We start from the raw sequence: 18,141 nt of genomic DNA, 5'->3' as shown, positions 1-18,141 counted from the left end.
ACAAATTATCTATGGACATTTTGTTTGGGGCTACTATGAATAAAGTGACTCTGAACATTCCTGTCCATGTTTTTTAGCACATGTGTGTACTTAGAGCAGAATTGCTGGGTGGTAGAGGTTGGCATATGTTCAGTTTTAGTTAACACTGCCCAAAAAAGTTTAAAATGATGATCTTACCAATTTATACTCCCACTGACAGGGTATAAGAGTTCTATCAACTCAGCATCCTCACTAGTTTTGGTATTGTCTGTCCTTTCCATTTTAGTTATGTTGGAGGATGTTTAGTGGTAATGCACTGAGGTTTTAATTTGCGTTTTTCTCATGACTGATTAAATTGATCATCTTTTCTTGTCTGTACTGGACATTTCGATATCCATTTAGATTTTTTTAAGTTCAGGTTTTTGCTCATGTTTATACTGCATTGTCTACCTCTTTTCTTTTTATTTTTAATAAATTTGGGGGTAGGAAGGATAGTTTCAGATTTACAGAAAAGTTGAAATGAGAAAGATGGAAAGTAATGTGGTATGCAAACACTAACTAAAAGAAAGGTGTTTATCTATACCAGTGGTAGATAAATTGAAGTTTCACCCAAGAACTATTACTAGACATAAAAAGGATCATTTCATAATGATTAAGGGACAATTCAACAGGGGGATATAACAATGTTAAATCTGTGTGCACCTAATGTTATAGACTCAAATACATAAAAATGAAAACAGATATTTAAAAAAAGAGAAAAGACAAATCCATGATCATCATAGAGATTTTAACACATTTTCCTCAAATAACTTAGTAGAGATATAAAATATTTGAGCAACACAGTTAACAAACTTGCTTGTGTGCATGTGTGTGCGTTATATACCACTGCACCAAACAAGTGCAGAATATACACATTCTTTCTCAGGTGTACATGGAATATTTATTAAAATAAAACATCCTCTGAGTCATAAAGCAAGTGTTGACAAATGTCAGATTGCTCCTTCCAAAACCCATAATCTCTATCCAGTCATAAGGAAACCATCAGACAAATTGAAATTCATGGATATTCTACAAAATACCTGATGGATACTTCTCAAAACTGTAAAGGTTATAAAAAACAAACAAACAGAAGACTGAGAAAGTCATATGGACCAGAGGAGACTAATGACACATTATGACTAAATGCAGTTTGTTAGCCTGGTTTGGATTATGGAAGAGAAAAAGGACAGTATAGTCCTTATGTTTAAGACATGTCTCTTGTAAGCAGTATATAGTTGGGTTATTTTTTAAACCCAGGCTGACAATCTTTGCTTTTAATTGAAATGTTTCACTCATTTACAGTTAATATAATTACTAATATATTTGAGTTTAAATCTACCACCTTACTATTTGTTTTCCACTTGTCCCATCTCTTTTGTGTTCCTTTTTTCTGCTTTCTTGCATACTTCCTGATTACTCAAGTAATTTTTATCATTCCATTTTCTTCTTTAAATTAGATTGTTAGTTATACCTTTTTTTTGTTTATTTAGTAGTTACCCTAGATGCTGCAACATACATCCAGGACTTATTAATCTACCTTAAATTAGTAATTATACCACATCCCAGATAATGCAAGAATCTTACAACACTTCAATGACAATTACTCCTCTCCTGCCTTTTGTGCTGTTGTTGTCATGCATTTTAATTCTGCACATAGTTTAAACCCACTAGACCTTATTATTATTGTTTTACAGAGTCAACATTTATTCAGACTTTTAAAGATTTATTTATTTAGATATATTTATTTAGATGGATTTATCTTTTCTATTGCTCTTCATTCCTTCCTGCATTTCCATCTAAGATCATTAACTTTCTGCTGAAAAACACCTGTAGTGATTATTTTAGTGTGGGTTTTCTAGTAACAATTTCTCTCCATTTCTATTTGAATGAAAACGTCTTTATTTTACCTTCATATTTGAAGGATATTTTCACTGGGCATAGAATTCTTTGGTGGTTATCTACTTTCAGTTATGTATATTTACATCATTCATTACCTACTAGCTTTCATCACTTCTTTTAAAAGGTCAACTGTCAGTTGACTGTTGCTCTTTTAAAGGGAATTTGTCTTAGATTTTCTCTTTATAAGTGTCATCACTACTTTGCTACTATAATTTGTGTTTATTTTATTTGGGGTTTATAGGGCTTCATGAATCTGCAGTTTGTTATCTTTCTGTAGTTTTGGAAGTTTTTGGCCAGTTTATCTTCAAATATTTCTTCTGCTCCATTTCCCCTCTCTTTTATTTTCCATTTACTTTTATTCTCTGTATTTCAAACTTAGTATTTTCTACTTATTTATTTTCAGCTCTCTAATTCTCTATTCTGCTGTGTCTAATCTGCAGTTAAACTCATCTTTTGACTTCTTAATTACTGATATTTCTGCTCTAGAACTTCCATTTGGTTATATTTCTACAGATGCTCATTTTATGGTGACAGTCTCTATTCTTTATCTACTTTCTTTTTTTTTTGCGGTACGCGGGCCTGTCACTGTTGTGGCCTCTCCCCTTGCGGAGCACAGGCTCTGGCTGCGCAGGCTCAGCGGCCATGGCTCACGGGCCCAGCCGCTCTGCGGAATGTGGGATCCTCCCGGACCAGGGCCCGAACCCGCATCCCCTGCATCAGCAGGCGGACTCTCAACCACTGCGCCACCAAGGAAGCCCCTATCTACTTTCTTTAACATATTAATCATATTTATTTCAAAATTATATTTTTATTAACCCCAATATCTGTATTACATATAAGCCTATTTCTTTTTTTGTTTCTTTGTTTGTTTATGTTCTTTTGGTTTTTTTGGCCACACAGCACAGCTTGCAGGATCTTACTTCCCTGACCAGGGGTGGAACCTGTCCCCTCAGCAGTGAAAGCACAGAATCCTAACCACTGGACCACCAGGGAATTCCCTATAACCCTATTTCTATTGTCAATTTTTTTCTCTTAGCTTTCGTCATTTGGTCTTGTTTTCTGGAATAGCTGGTAATTTTGGACTGAAGGCTGATATTAAGCCTGAATGATTGTAGAGACTCTGGATGATGTTATATTTCTCCAGAGAATATTTTATTTTCTTCTTCCTGACAGGAAGAAAATTAAGGCAGGAAATCTTAATCCAATTGGAGGCCAATGTTTAAGACTTTGTGAGAGCTTATCTATTACTAATTTATCCCTATCATCAGCTATAGTATATCAGAGGTCTATTTTAAAATCCTAAATAAAATAAAACAAAACAAAACAAAAAAACTCCAATAAAGATGTTAAAAAAAAAAAGCCTGAGGAATTTCCTGGCATCTCTTCTCCTTGGCAGGTTCTAAATTGTAATTTTTGTCTCTCCTTAGAACTGTGAGATGGCCAAAAGCTCTGATTAGCTTTTTAGCTCCTTAGCAACTACTTTTTTAGGGTATCTTAGCCTCTCACTCCACTCATGCCCAGCTTAGGAATTAGCTAATGACTTGAAGGTAAATCGTATAGAGAATTCTGGATCACTTCTCTGAAGTTCTCATTTCTTTAGACATTCGCTCCTTAAGTCTTGGCTACTTAAATAGCCCTGAAGTTAAATTTTGGGTTCCCCATCCTAGTAATACTGCTGCAAGCTCCATGTCTCTGCTTTCCCTTCGTCCTTATGACTTGCAAGGCAAATAAGCAAAAGTTCTAAAGACAAAGGCATCAGTAAATGTAGGACTCACTTTATGCTTTTCCCTTCTCTTTGAGATGCTGGCCCTTCAAGTTTTGGGCACCCTGGTTATTGTCTGATGACTTCAAACAGCTGTTATTTTGAATTTTACTGAGATTTTGTAATTGTTCTCAGTGGGAAGTTTAGCCTAATGCTAGAGAATTTGGTTTTAATTTACCTTAGTATTTGCTCAACCATTAACAAAGCTGAAATCAGTAGGGTGATACTACTGAGTATCACCCTACTGAGTAGGGTGATACCATATCCCAGTTTGCCTGGGATGGTTCTGATTTATGGCTTTTATTCTGGAACAATGATTACTAGTGCCCCCTTTTACTTTCAAAAGTGTCCGTATGTGCAATAAATTATATGATTACTCTACCTCTAAGGGTGATTTTTATCCTTCCTCCTGCCTCCATTAAAAAACTATTAATTACTTATAGTAATTAAGAATGCCACATGACTAAACAATTAAAAAGAACAGAGATTTCGTATCTCTTGTTTTTGCACATCTTAGAATTTGTATTTCTATTTACTTGCAGATCTGACACATCATTCTGAGGAAAAAAAAAAAGGATTTTTTATTTTTAAAGATCAAGGAGATTTCCACAGATTGGATAATCAATTCCAATGTCTAAAAACTCATAACATCATGCATGTAAACATAGATATACATATAAATACAATGTGCTCATATGCAAAAGTCAACCGTTTTTCTGTACGTATACTTTTCATAGTCTCTTAAGACTAGAAGAAACCTTAAGATGACTGAACTCAGCCATATATTCCTTTTATGGAAAAAGACATTGAGGTCCCAAAAGTTAGTTTAGGATGACCTAAATGATTTATCCAACATCACAGGTAGATCCTGAACTCTCCTGGATCTAGCCCAATACAGTTCTCTCTATATATACTACCTAACCCAGTGTTTTTGTATCAGCAGAATCTTCTTGCTCCTATAACAACAAATACCTCCTGTTCCTATATCCTACTATACAAGGATAAAAGGATTTGGGAATCCTTCCATATTGGGATACAAAGGGCAAGATTTGGACCTTTCCTAGTAGGATATAAAGGGCAAAAGCTCTTCCTGTGAATGTCATAAAGTAACCATTTACATTTCATTCACTAAACGCTTCCCAGAATACCTATTGGGTAGTCCCCAACGATTTGGAGTTGCAGATGGTTCGTTAGGATTCTTTGTTTATTTCAAACAGAAGAATTTACAAAGTACATGATTTATTACGCAGCTGGAGCGGACACATCTGGTGCCCTGAGTCACATCCACTTAGACTTATGTCTGATTTTAGCCAGGTTGGAATAGGTAATTCAATGCAAGCTTAGAGTTGCTTCACTTGATAGCATTTCACCCATAGCTAGCTCATAGAGTATCTTTACTTTCTGCCCCATGGCTGCCTTGGATGCTAGCAGGAGTTTTCGTATATGCATGGAAAGAGCAGGGGCAATCTTGACCAATGAACAGGAGTTAATAAAGAGTTAGTAAATAAACACTCCTGCCTGCAAATCATTGTGTAGACAATTCTGAGAAGCTTTCTTCTTAGGATGCTTAGGTGCTTCTTGGGATGTCTCAGTAGAATTAAGCCCTGCTGCCCAACCATCATCCTTATATTTCTCATTTTTCTCCTTTCCAATCTCATTCTTCCTGCTCTCTCATTCCTGCCCGCCAAGATCATCTCTCAAATAAACACACACACACAAATCTTTGTGTCAGGGAATGCTTTTGGAGGGACCCAAACCACATAATGCTCAAACTCTAAATTCTTCCACTTATAAAATGTCCCTATTTCAAAGCCCTCTCAACTTCAGTTTCACATTTTTAAAGACTACTCCGTAGCTCCTATGTCTATGGCATGTCTTCCTAGACAGTAAAGGATAACTATAATGAATGTGTTCTATTATAGTGCCATCTAGTGGCAAGGATGAATCAAAGCTCATGGCATCTAAGTGACCATGTTAAATATTAAACACTGGTAACTTCACATTACTCAATAAAGATAGATGTATTCAAGAGCAGTCAATCTTACCACAATTCTATTGAAGATCAAAAAGATATATGTTTGTGACAGGATATTAAAAGGTTGGGATAATTTTATGATAGGTAGGTAACACAAGCTAAGACAATGATAAAGATAACCAAATCTCTTGCATGAAAAGGCAAAAGCGGGCTTCCCTGGTGGCGCAGTGCTTGAGAGTCCGCCTGCCGATGCAGGCGACATGGGTTCGTGCCCCGGTCTGGGAAGATCCCACATGCCTCGGAGAGGCTGGGCCCGTGAGCCATGGCCACTGAGCCTGCACGTCTGGAGCTTGTGCCCCACAACGGGAGAGGCCACAACAGTGAGAGGCTCGCATACCAAAAAAAAAAAAAAAAAAAAAGAAAAAAGAAATAGAAAAGGCAAAAGCTAATCACCAAAAAGGTCGCTAGAGCTTTATCTCTGTGTTTTGATTTAGCTGAGCATAAAGCCATATTAAACATACAAAGTTGGTTCACACAGTATAGAAATCTGCCCCAACAGCCAGTGCTTAAGAGATCTCAGGATAGAAATGAGCAGTAACACAAAATAATAATTATAATAATAGCAATATCAACAGCAGCTACCACTTAAGGGAGTACTTGCTATGTTCCAGGCCCTATGCTAAACATTTTATCCATGTGGGCTCATTTAATTTTTACAACAGCCCTATAAGGTAGGTTCTACTGATATCCTTATTTTTTAGATAAAGAAAAGTAGGCTCAGCAAAATTGGTGAAGTTCTCAAGGTTACACACTCAATAAAGAGCAGAAGGAGGTTCAAACCCAGGTCTGCCTGGCTACAAAATCTGTTCCCTTACCCAGTTCACATTTCGTGCTTCATCAGAAATCATGACTAATTTTATGCCAAGTACATTGTTAGTGATCGTTATCAATAACAACCCCCATTTCACAGACAGAGTGCTGAAACAGTCATGGTTAAATATCTTGCCGTAGGTCACCTAGAAATCAGTGGCTTGCCTGAATTAAGATTCTTTGGTCAGTGGACTCTCGTTAAAACATATATTCTTTCTCGTGACTGACTTCTTCCAGCAATTAATTTATATCCCTAAGCAAAAGATCTGTTTGCCTTATCTTAGATTGTATAACTGAAAATGTTATTATTAGATGAGATAGTCTACAGAACTATAAAAAGAATCTATCCTAGAGAATTTAACTCTGTGCCATCTTCTGACAGTGAGTTTCATAGTTCAACCAAGTTTTGGATAAATCAGAACTCAGTGGTCAGCATTTATGGTCCTAGTCGTTCATCCTAACACAAGAAACACAGATGAGATGGATTTACCATCAAAAGGCATATGGAGCTTGATCATGATAAAAAATAGAATCTCCTTAGTTACAGGTAGGTCCCTTTTAAGAAAGAAGAAAAACGCTTTTGGATTCTGTTGAACAATCATTAGTACAGGGACTTTCGTGGTGGTGCAGTGGTTGGGAATCCACCTGTCAATGCAGAGGACATTGGTTCAATCCCTGCTGCAGGAGGATCCCACACGCCACGGAGCAGCTGGCCCCATGCGCCATGACTACTGAGCCAGCACTTTGGAGCCCGCGAGCCACAACTGCTGAGCCCGCATGCCACAACTACTGAAGTCCGTGCACATAGAGCCTGTACTCTGCAACGGGAGAGGCCACCGCAGTGAGAGGCCTGTGCACTGCAATGAGGAGTGGCCCCTGCTCACTGCAACTAGAGAAAGCCCGCGTACAGCAACGAAGACCCAACACAGCAAAAATAAATAAATAAAATGGTTAACTTTAAAAAAGAAAAAACAGAATAAACTTTTTAAAAAATCATTAGTACAGCCTTGGGTAGTATATTTAACCTTTCAGGCCCTTAGTTTTTCATCTTTGAATAAGAAAAATGAAACTAATTTCTCAGGGTGGTGGTGAGGATTCATTTACTTAAATAACCAAGAATAATACATGATACATAGTAGAACCTTAAATGATTTTTTTTAATATCCTTACTTTGTTTCATAAAGATTTTAAGTTGTTTATGAAAATATTCTCAAGAAATGTTATCTCTCTTCTTCCTTTCTCTGGTCCAAAGAAGAAAAGTTACTGTAAGGACTTAAGAAAGGAATACTTTTGAAACGCCTGGGCTTGCCAGTGGAGGATAAGTTGGAAAATTTTAACAACTTACAAATGCAAATACTGTTTGATCTATCACTACTATCTGTGGGACTCTATCCTACAGATAAATGATTTATGTACAAGGCTATTCACCGCAGCATTAATTTTAACAACAAAATATTTTTAAAAATCTAAATGCCCATCAATGGAAGACTGCTTACATAAATTATGGTACATGGTACATCAATACAAGGATACAATATGCAACTGGAAAAAAATTACAGGATATATTTTTAAGTGAGAAAGCAAGGTATACAGCATTATGCATAATATATACTACTATTGTATAAAAAGAGAGAAATATATATTAATATTTGCTTGTATGTGTACAAAGAAATTCTAAAAAGACACCCTGAAAATTGTGGTTTCTAGTAAGCAGGGTGGGAGAAAACTGGATCCATGTGTGGAAAGAAGGTTTTCACTGCATTTTTTTAACCAGTGGCAAAATTTAATAATTTAATTTTAAAAATATTTTATTTGGGCTTATACCCACTTCCAAAAGCTAATAAGATCTAAAAGTTTGCCTTTTCTTATCTCGTACAGCTTATAATAGACAAATGGGTAAACTGAGCTATAAACTACCAGATTTTTCCACAGTTTTTCTAAACAGTGAATTTAGCAAGATTAAGGTCAATATACAAAAATTAATTGTATTTCTCTATATTAGTGACAATCAGAAAATTAAAATCTAAAATACCATTTGTACTAGCATACAAACACTTAAACAACATAACATTGCTGAGATAAAGAAGGTTATCTCTTTAAAGAAAATAAAGATAAAGAAGATTATCTCTTTAAAGATTAAAGAAGGCATAAATAAATGAAGAGGCATACCATCTTTGTGGATTAGAAGATTCAATATTCCTGCAATGTCAGTTCTCTTTAAATGGATCTAGATTCAACAATCCTGATCAAAATCTCATCAGGATTTTTCTTGTAAAAATTGACAAAGTAATTCTAACATTTATTTGGAATTTCAAAGGGTTTAGAATACATCTTTATAAAACATTTTTTAAAAAACTAAATTGAAAGACTCATCTGATTTAAAGACTTACTATAAACCTATAGTAATTAAGACAAAAATAGCGAGATAATTCAATGGGGAAAAAAGAGTTGTTTCAACCACTTGTGCTGGGTCAAATGTATACTGTATGGGAAAAAAAATGAAACAACATCTACCTCACACTGTGTACAAAACTTTACTTGAATTTACTTGAAATGAAATATAGACCTAAACATAAAACTAAATTGTGATACTTCTAGAGAAAAATGTAGAATACCTTCACAAATACCTCACCTTCTGAGGTAGGCAAAAATTTCTTAGATAAGACAACAGAAAAGCATTGATCATAAGGAAAAAATTAGTCAACTAGGCTACAACAAAATTTAAAACACAGCTCTTCAAAAGATCCTGGAGAGAAATTGAAAAGGCAAACCTCAGATTGGGTGAAAATATCCAATAAAGATCTTGAATCAAGAATAAAGTATCACTGAACTGTAATAAAATGATTAAAATAGTAAATTTTATATTACGTATATTTTATTATTTTAAAAATTCTTTTATTTAGCTGCACCGGGTCTTTGTTGTGGTACACGGGATCTTCGTTGCCACGTGCGGGACCTTTGTTGTGGCATGAGGGATCTTTTTAGTTGTGGCATGTAGGATCTTTAGTTGTGGCATGCAGACTCTTACTTGCTGCGTGCATGTGGGATTCTAGTTCCCTGACCAGGGATCGAACCTGGACCCCCTGTGTTGGGAGCGCAGAGTCTTAGCCACTGGACCACCAGGAAAGTCCTTATTATGTGCATTTTAACACAATAAAAAAGGCGAAAAAGAGAATAGATAAAGAACTCTTAAATCTCAATAATAAAAAGGTAAACAAAATGGGCAAAAGATTTGAACAGACATTTCACAATAGAAGATATACCAATGGGCAATAAGTACATTAAAAGATGCTCCATTTTATTAGTTAATAAGGAAATGTACCTTAAAATCACAAAAAGATACCACTGTTCTCCTCATAGAACGGCTAAAATTAAAAAGACTGACAATACCAAGAGTTGGCAAGGATGTGGAGCAACTGGTACTTTCATACCTTGTTTCTGGGAATGCAAAATTGTACAGTTCCATTAGAAAAGAGTTTAGACGTTTCATTAAAATTTAAACATATATCTAACCCAAGTTTTCTCAGCCTCAACACTATTGAGATTTATGGGTCAGATGGTTCTTTGCTGTGGGGCGTGTCCTATGAACTGCAGAATGTTTAGCAGTATTCCTGGCCTTTACTGACCTGGTGCTAGTAGCACCTCCCCAGACATAACAAAAATGTCCTCAAACACTGCCAAATGTCCTCTAGAGTGCAAAATTGTCTCCAGTTGAGAGCCACTTATCTATGCTATGGCCCAGCCATTGAACAACTAGTGATTTACTGAAAAGAAATGAAAACATATGTCCAAAAAGAGACCTGTGCACAAAAGTTCATGTTTTTTCTTAACAGCTAAAAAAAAAAAAAAAAAAAACAAAAGCAACCAAATTGTCCCTTAACAGGTAAATGGATAAGCAAATTGTAATGCATTCATTCATGCAATGGACTAATTCATGAATAATGTTGCTATGAACCTTGGTGTACAGGTATTTGTTTGAGACTGTACTCTTAATGGTTTGGGGTATATACCTGGAAGTGGAATTGCTGGATTATACAGTAATTCTTTGTTTAACTTTTTGAGAAATCCTCAATAACTTTCAAGAGTATAAAGGGAGCTGAGATTTTTTAAAAGTTGAGAATGGCTGTCCTAGAACATTCCAGATTTGCCTGCATAACTTCTGCTTGTTATTCAAAATAAAGGCAGGCTTCATCTATTAAGAAAAATGTGGAGTCCAACCCCAGGTTTTGTTATGAGGCCCTCCTATGTGTAACTTATGTGTACCTCCATCTTGGCTCTTAGAACACAGTATTTTAATCACCTGTTAGCCTCACTTTCTCCTCTCTAAACTATATACTCTTTAAGGCTGAGATTTAGGTCTTTTCTATTTGTGTGTACACCCAATGTCTGGAACATAACAGTGCACAAGAAATATCTGTGACACATATTTGAAGGAAATTAAAGATGATTATTTGAAGTGCCCTATAGGAGGATTGATAAAGATTTCACTCATATGTCACCTCTAATTGCCTAGTAATGGCTCTCTGGAGGTCTGTGTTGCAAAGGATCCTGTGGTGATCTACAGGCTTAGCAGGAAGGAATGCAGAGACTAATTAGCAATGTCAGCGAGATGTGGGAAGATTCATACCTACACTAGATGCTAAATCCCTTTTCAGTTCTAACATTCCATGCAGGAAATGCAATTGTTTTTGCCTTCAAATCTCATCCTTATTAATTTAGTCTAAATACCTGATACCTCTTTTATTAGTAAATTAAATGTGACCATGTTGTAAAATCCACTGGATAAAAAACACAAATATTCGCTCTTCAATCTGCATCCCTACCCCTGGATCCTGCCAAGATCAAAAGTTCCTTATAGAATTCTTCATGGATTTTTACAAATACATCAACACAGTTTTATGATAATATGCGGTTGTTAAATTTGAAACGACTCACACTGCTTTCATCTGGGGACTCATTCCTTACCCAAGTAGCATTCAGAGAAAAATATATACAGCCTACATTTTCATTTTATTTCTAGTTTCGTATCTTTGCTTTTATTTATAAAAAGCTACACGTTGTTAGAAAATAAAAACCATTCCAATATATTACATTATTTCTCCAATCTCTCTTTTTACAAATGGACAGCTATAGGAGTTAAAGAAATTATTGGCTAAGCTAAAAAAAATTAATTATGCCTTAGAAGAAATTCTAAGAAGATACATTTGAATGGAGAGTCTGAAATCATTATGGCCTCCATTTCAGGAAAAAAAGTGGGGGGGAGACATCTATAAATTAAGCGTGGGTAGTATGTTATTATACATGTAGGTGACACAATATGTTGATATATCACAGTATTAATTTAACAGCATTGATCCAAAGATGTTACTCCCACAGAGATCCTTTCACTTGTGCTGTTTAGATTTGTTCCAAGATTACTAGGCCTCAGAGAATGAGCTATGTACTTATCTTAAACTCACCCTGGATGGTGTAGAAACACTAAATGAGGAATTGAGAATTTCATGAAAATCTAAGTGATGCTACCTTCATAAAAGAACAGAAAATTCTTTTCTAATTTCTTGAGGATAGAGAAAGAGGAGCAGGAATGCTTTTTCCATATGCACATGTGTGGAGAAGAGCTAATAAACAACGAATGTGATAGAAAACAATTTTGCAGCCAAGGCATAAAAAAATACTACCTTGAATTTTACAGCACTTTTTGCTTTTTAAAAACACACTCACATCCATTATTTCATTTTATCCTCCCAAGAAACCTGTGAGGTAGGTGAGTCAGGTTTCATTATCTCCAAGATTTATCTAACACTCTTGCCACTACTATTTTATGATAGGGTTCATGGATCCTGAGAGAAGTATTCCTTGCATTATGGCCATATCGAGTGACTCACAAGAATTGGAGAAATGAATTAACAAGTATGCATTACGAGGGACAGGGCCGCTCTTTCTTAACTTGGGAGTTCGCTTTCCCTTATAAATATTCTACCAGCAAAATCTGCAATAAACACATTTATTCTGCTGTATTGCAGTGGGGCTTTCCAGACAAACCACTTTTGACCTGCCAGCACAGCACGGGGAGATAACTACAAAAGATGACCCCCATGACTACGTGCAACAAAAGCACTGGCTCATCATTTCATATCCCCTTTCTCTCTTTCTTATTTAACCCTTTTTCTAGCCTTTAAAAGATCAAAAATTAAGAGGAGGGTATAGGAACATTTTAGGTAAGACAATGCAGTGAATAAAAATTGCCCCTGTGTGGACATGTTTCTATTTAATTTAAAACTAATGTCTGTATTATTTATTCCATGCCTTATTAGGAATATAAATGAATAGCACTTATTGAATACTATTAATATACGAGGCAGAGTAAAGAAATTTGCTTATAAAAACACTACCTCAGTCTCAAAGTGTGCTCTTCTATTACAGTGAAGAGAAGCATTTCTTTGGGGTGGAAAGAGGTTTTGGTCAGCTGTGTTTATCGGTACAGCCTGTTCACTTGTTTATGGCTAACATTCTTCCAACTGTCTGATGACAGGTGCCTGTTAGGCATTTCACACACCATCCCTGACATCAATGTTTACTAGTCTATTCTCTTTAGTTTTGTGTATGCTTGAAATTACACACGCACATACAAATATGTGTGTGTGTATTTGCATATAATTTGCATATATATATCTTGTTATATATGTGTGTATGGACATGTATAGCATGTGTATTATACATATTTTTAAAAGAGAAACGGGTATCTCTTAAGCATTTCACCTCTGCCTGTAAAGTGGAGGGGATCACTGCATCCACAGGTACCTGCTCCCGGCCCACTAGGTTCTGACCCCCACTCCCTCTCACCAAGTTGGTATCTTAGACTAACACGGCTGAGTCTGTCTGCTGTACTGCGTCTCGGAACCAATCTCAGTTCTTCCACTGACAGCTTATATTTTTTGGAGGCAATGAGAATGTTACGCAGTAGCATTATATAGTAAGACACAAATTTAAATTTGACAGTATTCCAGGAAGACTTTACCAACTGTTGTTTTACCTGCAGTTGAAAAACCCTGGCCAAAATGTTTTGCTCCTCCGTTATCCCCATCAGTTCAGTCTGGCTGGACAATGCTGCATGAACACGGTGCAGCTAGAACTTTGTTCTTGTTAGCAACAATTCACTTTTAAACAACGAGAGGGGAATGCTATCTTCTCTCCTTTCCTCACCCCTGCTATGCTTTAGAACCTAGTGATTAGAGCCTGGGTTCTGAAGTTACACAATCCTGGGATTTGTGTCCCAGCACCTCTCCCTTCTAACTGACTTTAGAAAATAATTTACATGGGCCTTAGTTTCCTGATTTGTAAAATGAGGATACTGAAAGGGCCTGCCTCATATGGGGTTGTGAGAACAAAATGAGGTGATGCTTAGGACACAGTGCCCAGAATGTAATAAGTGGTCAATGTTAGGAGGGTACATTTATATAGTTAAAAACATGGTTCCTGATCCTAACAACAAGCAACCTTATGAGAGGTGAAATACGCTAGTCTAAAAGTCTTACTTTCTGACACCTTTTTGGACAGAGCCCAAGGTGGGTACATATCTATAGTGTTGACTTCTGAAGCCATGATAAAATACAACACTGCCTTTTTATACCTTTTATAATCAATTCTTTCCTATCTCAAGTCTACCATTGTACCTCACATTCATCTATGTATCATTCTACACAAATGTCCCGTTAAATATTTTGTCCTGTCTCAGAGAATGAGCACCTGAAGGATGGGGATCTTTTACTTAATATTAGTTTCTGCTGCTCTAGCTCCACAGAAGTGTTTTTACACTGATTGCCTAAGACTTCCACGGGGCCCATAACCAAAATTTTTTTCAGTCCTGATTTTCTCGGATCTATTTCTCCATTGTACCCAACTAACTACTTAGGGTTTCTTGAAACCTTCAAGAAGCTACTTTTGGCTATTCTCCTCCTACCTACCTCCATATTTTTCTTCTCTTTCTCCTCTGCCCAACCACCAAATATTAGTATTCCCACTGGGCAGCAGCTTAAAAGAAAGAGACAGTTCTTTATGTGCTGATGTAGGTAAGTTTCTACAATATCTAATGAAATGAAAAAAACACACACACAAAAAAACAAGGTGTTTTCACTTATCATTCTCTTTCTATTTTTCTTTATTTTTACATAATCCAACTATGGATATGTGTATTCGTTTCCAAGGGCTGTTATAACCAAGAGCCACAAACTGGGTGGCTTAGCACTACAGAAATTTACTTTCTCATAGTTCCAGAGGCTGGAAGTCTGAGATCAAGGTGTCAGCAGTGTTGGTTCCTTTTTGGAGGCTCTGAGGGAGAATCTCTTCCTTGCCCTCTTCCTAGCTTCCAGCCCTTGCTGGCAATCCTTGGCCTTCTTTGGCTTGTAGACTCATCACCCCAATCTCTGCTTCTGTTGTCACATGGCGGTCTCCCTGTGCATCTCTGTCTTCACATGGCATTCCCCTCTGTGTGTGTCTGTGTCCAAATTTTTCTTATCTTACAAAGATACCTGTCGTTGGATTAGGACCTGCCCTCCCTGATCCAGTATGACTTCATCTTAACTTGATTACACCTGCAAAGAACCTATATCCAATTGAGGTCACATTCACAGGTTCCGGGGGTTAGGATTTCAACATATCTTTCTGAAGGACACAATTCAACCCATAACAATATGCTTTACTTTTAACTGTTTTAAAGTGTTAACAAAGGTAATCCGAGCAGTGAGCTTCTATGACCCATTTTCTTTTCTTCTCTGTGTCTTGTGTATTTTTCTTAATCTAACAAATACTACATATATACACACAAATATAGATATAGAGATCCACATATGCACACACATATACATAAATATTGACATGTTATATAATAATTAGTACTGTGTAACTTTCTATCCTTGGGTCACCTGGGTCTCCATCCTTGGGTCAACTGTTCCTTTCTTTCTACTTACTCTGCAGTTTCATCTATTCTCATGAATTTAGTTCCTGCCTGTATGCTAAAGACTCCCACATCAATGTCTCTAGCCCTCAGCTTTTAAGGGCTTCAATTATGTATCATTTAATATGTCCACAACAAAATTATCACTGGCTTTTCCCTTCCTGTCCTCATCCCGCACAAACCAGACACCAGTGAGTCCTCCCTGAGGGCTCCTCTCTCAGCCCTCACATCCAGTCAAGCTGATTCTGTCTACCGATATCTCTCAAGCCAAGTACTCCTCTCCATCCTACTGCCATTGCTTAAGTCCATGCACTCATTATCTCTTACCTGAACCTTTGCAATAGCTTACTAATTGGTTCCCCTGCATCCAATCTTAAGCGCTTAAATCCACTACTTTCAGGGTAGGTAGAGTTAGTTATGAAAGATGCAAATTAGACTATACTGCTTTGCTGCTTAAAACCTGTGTCCTCTAGTCCCTCATTCTGTACTCAAGACTCTCCGTCACTGCCCTACCTATCCCTTCAGCCTTGTCTCTTGCCTCTCCTTGATTTCAACGCTCACTACTGACATCAGATGGCTTGCTGATCCTGCTTCACACTTCTCATCCTCTGCTGTGCTAGTCCCTCTGCCAAGAATGTCCTTTCTTCCTCTTCAGGATGCATTCCAGGTGTATCACGTCTTCTGTGAAGCCTCTCTGAATCCCAGGTGAGGGAAAGTGTTCTCAGTATGTATGACCAGAGCACCCTGTGACATTGCTCTTTTAATCTTTCCCATGTGTATTAAATACCAGATTCTGTGTCTGTCTCTCTGACTGTAAGCAGAACGGTGAATGCCAAGTATCTTAACCATGTATCTATAGTGCCAAGCCCAGTGCCTGGAATGAAGGAGGTGCTAAAGAAATGCTGGTCGAGTGAACAAAGGAAGGTATTTTATACCATTTGAGAATTTCCACAAACTGTTAATTAACAAAGGAATAAATTACCACTTAGTTTTATGTTAATAACATCTCAAAACACTTATTTTATATAGAACAGGGTACATTTGGGCCAAATAAGTCTTTGTTGTAGGAACTGTCCTGAGCATTATAGGATGTTTAGCAGAATCACTGGCCTCTACACACCAGACATCTGTAGCTCCCCAATTCCTAGTTGTGACAACCAAAAAAGGGTCTCCAAACATTGCCAATATCCCCTGGTAGGGAAGGAGGGACAAAATAACCCCCAGCTAAGAGGAACTGGTATGGATTGATATTCAACAGAGATCTTAAATTTTTTTAACACCTGTGAAGGCAGGATTTCCCATAACATTTCATTTGATCCCTAGGGATATCAATTATTCTTTGTAAGAGGAAATCTGCCATAGTTTATCATATGTTTTTAAAGGCATTTAAATCAACTGTATGTAAAACTTTTAAGAATTTTTCTAATATAATTACCTTGTAAAAAAGATGAGACCATGTTATCTATTGTTCTATAAAAATGTTGGGTTGTTTTTTAAAAAAACATACATATGTGCTAGTTCTCATTTGGCAAGTTAAGAGCTCTATACTTTAATATGAAAGTTGCTCTTCTCTGGCTGTGAGAGAAGGAAGGAGGGAGAAGGGGTAGAAAGGAGAGGAAGAGGAAGAGGGAGAGGGAGAGGATTGTTTTCATCCAAAATCCAGGGGGCTTTTATGTTAACTCCCCATTTCCTTTGCTCTCTGCACGATTCTAACCCACTGTTATTGACCAGTGTGGTCAACATTAAACAAAGAACAGTGAACTCTCTTACACAGCCTAGTCAGACGAAGGTCAATCCAATATTCTGGTTGACAGAGTTTCCAATATTCATAGTATTCTACTATTCTTGAACACGCTGAACATGAAAACTATACTAAAATATTTTAGAAATTACTTGAGGCAAGGGGACCACCTCCTATGGGCCAGGAACTCTAGATTTTTTGTTTTTTGATGTGCCACACAGATATGATCTCTATTCTCTGAAAGTTTATGGTCTAGTAGGTAAATATAGAAGTTAATGAAACAGTCACACTGATGGGGGAATAATTAGAAATTGAATAAATGCTATGAAGGAAAATAATTGAGGAATGTGATCTGAACTTGAGGAAATGACACTTGAGTTAAGATCTGAAGAAGGAATCTAAGGAATTAACTAAAAGAGACAGAAGACAAGCAGCTGCAAGTGGAGGGGATGGCATGAGTGGATGCCCTTGGCTGCAGGGAGCATGTCAGAACTCAATGAAGAGAGGAGCCTGATGGGGCTGGGGAGCTAGGCCGGGGCAGGCAGGCAGGGCCTACTGGGCCATGTTGAGGGCAGATAGATAGAAAGGCCATCAACTGATGTAGGTGTAACAGGTCATTCTGGCTGCAGTGTGGAGAATGTATTGGTAAAGCAAGACAGAGAAGATGCTTGGAGACTAGCACTAGCATCTTATCAAATCAAGATCATCACTATTTCTTGAAAGCTCAGGCAAAGGTTTCCAGTTCTATAGCACAGATGAGCCTTGAAAACATGATGCTAAGTGAAAGAAGCCAGTCACAAAAGGCTGCATATTGTATGACTCCTTCTGTATGAAATGTCCAGAATAAGCAAATCCATAAAGACAGAAAGTAGATCAGTGGTTGTCAGAGGCTGGGGTGAGAAGGGACTAGGGGTGAATGCTAG

This window comes from Kogia breviceps, chromosome 10 (assembly GCF_026419965.1).
Source record: "Kogia breviceps isolate mKogBre1 chromosome 10, mKogBre1 haplotype 1, whole genome shotgun sequence".
Classification (NCBI taxonomy): Eukaryota; Metazoa; Chordata; class Mammalia; order Artiodactyla; family Physeteridae; genus Kogia; species Kogia breviceps.
The sequence above is the reverse complement of the archived record's forward strand: the minus strand, read 5'-3'. Positions refer to the sequence as shown.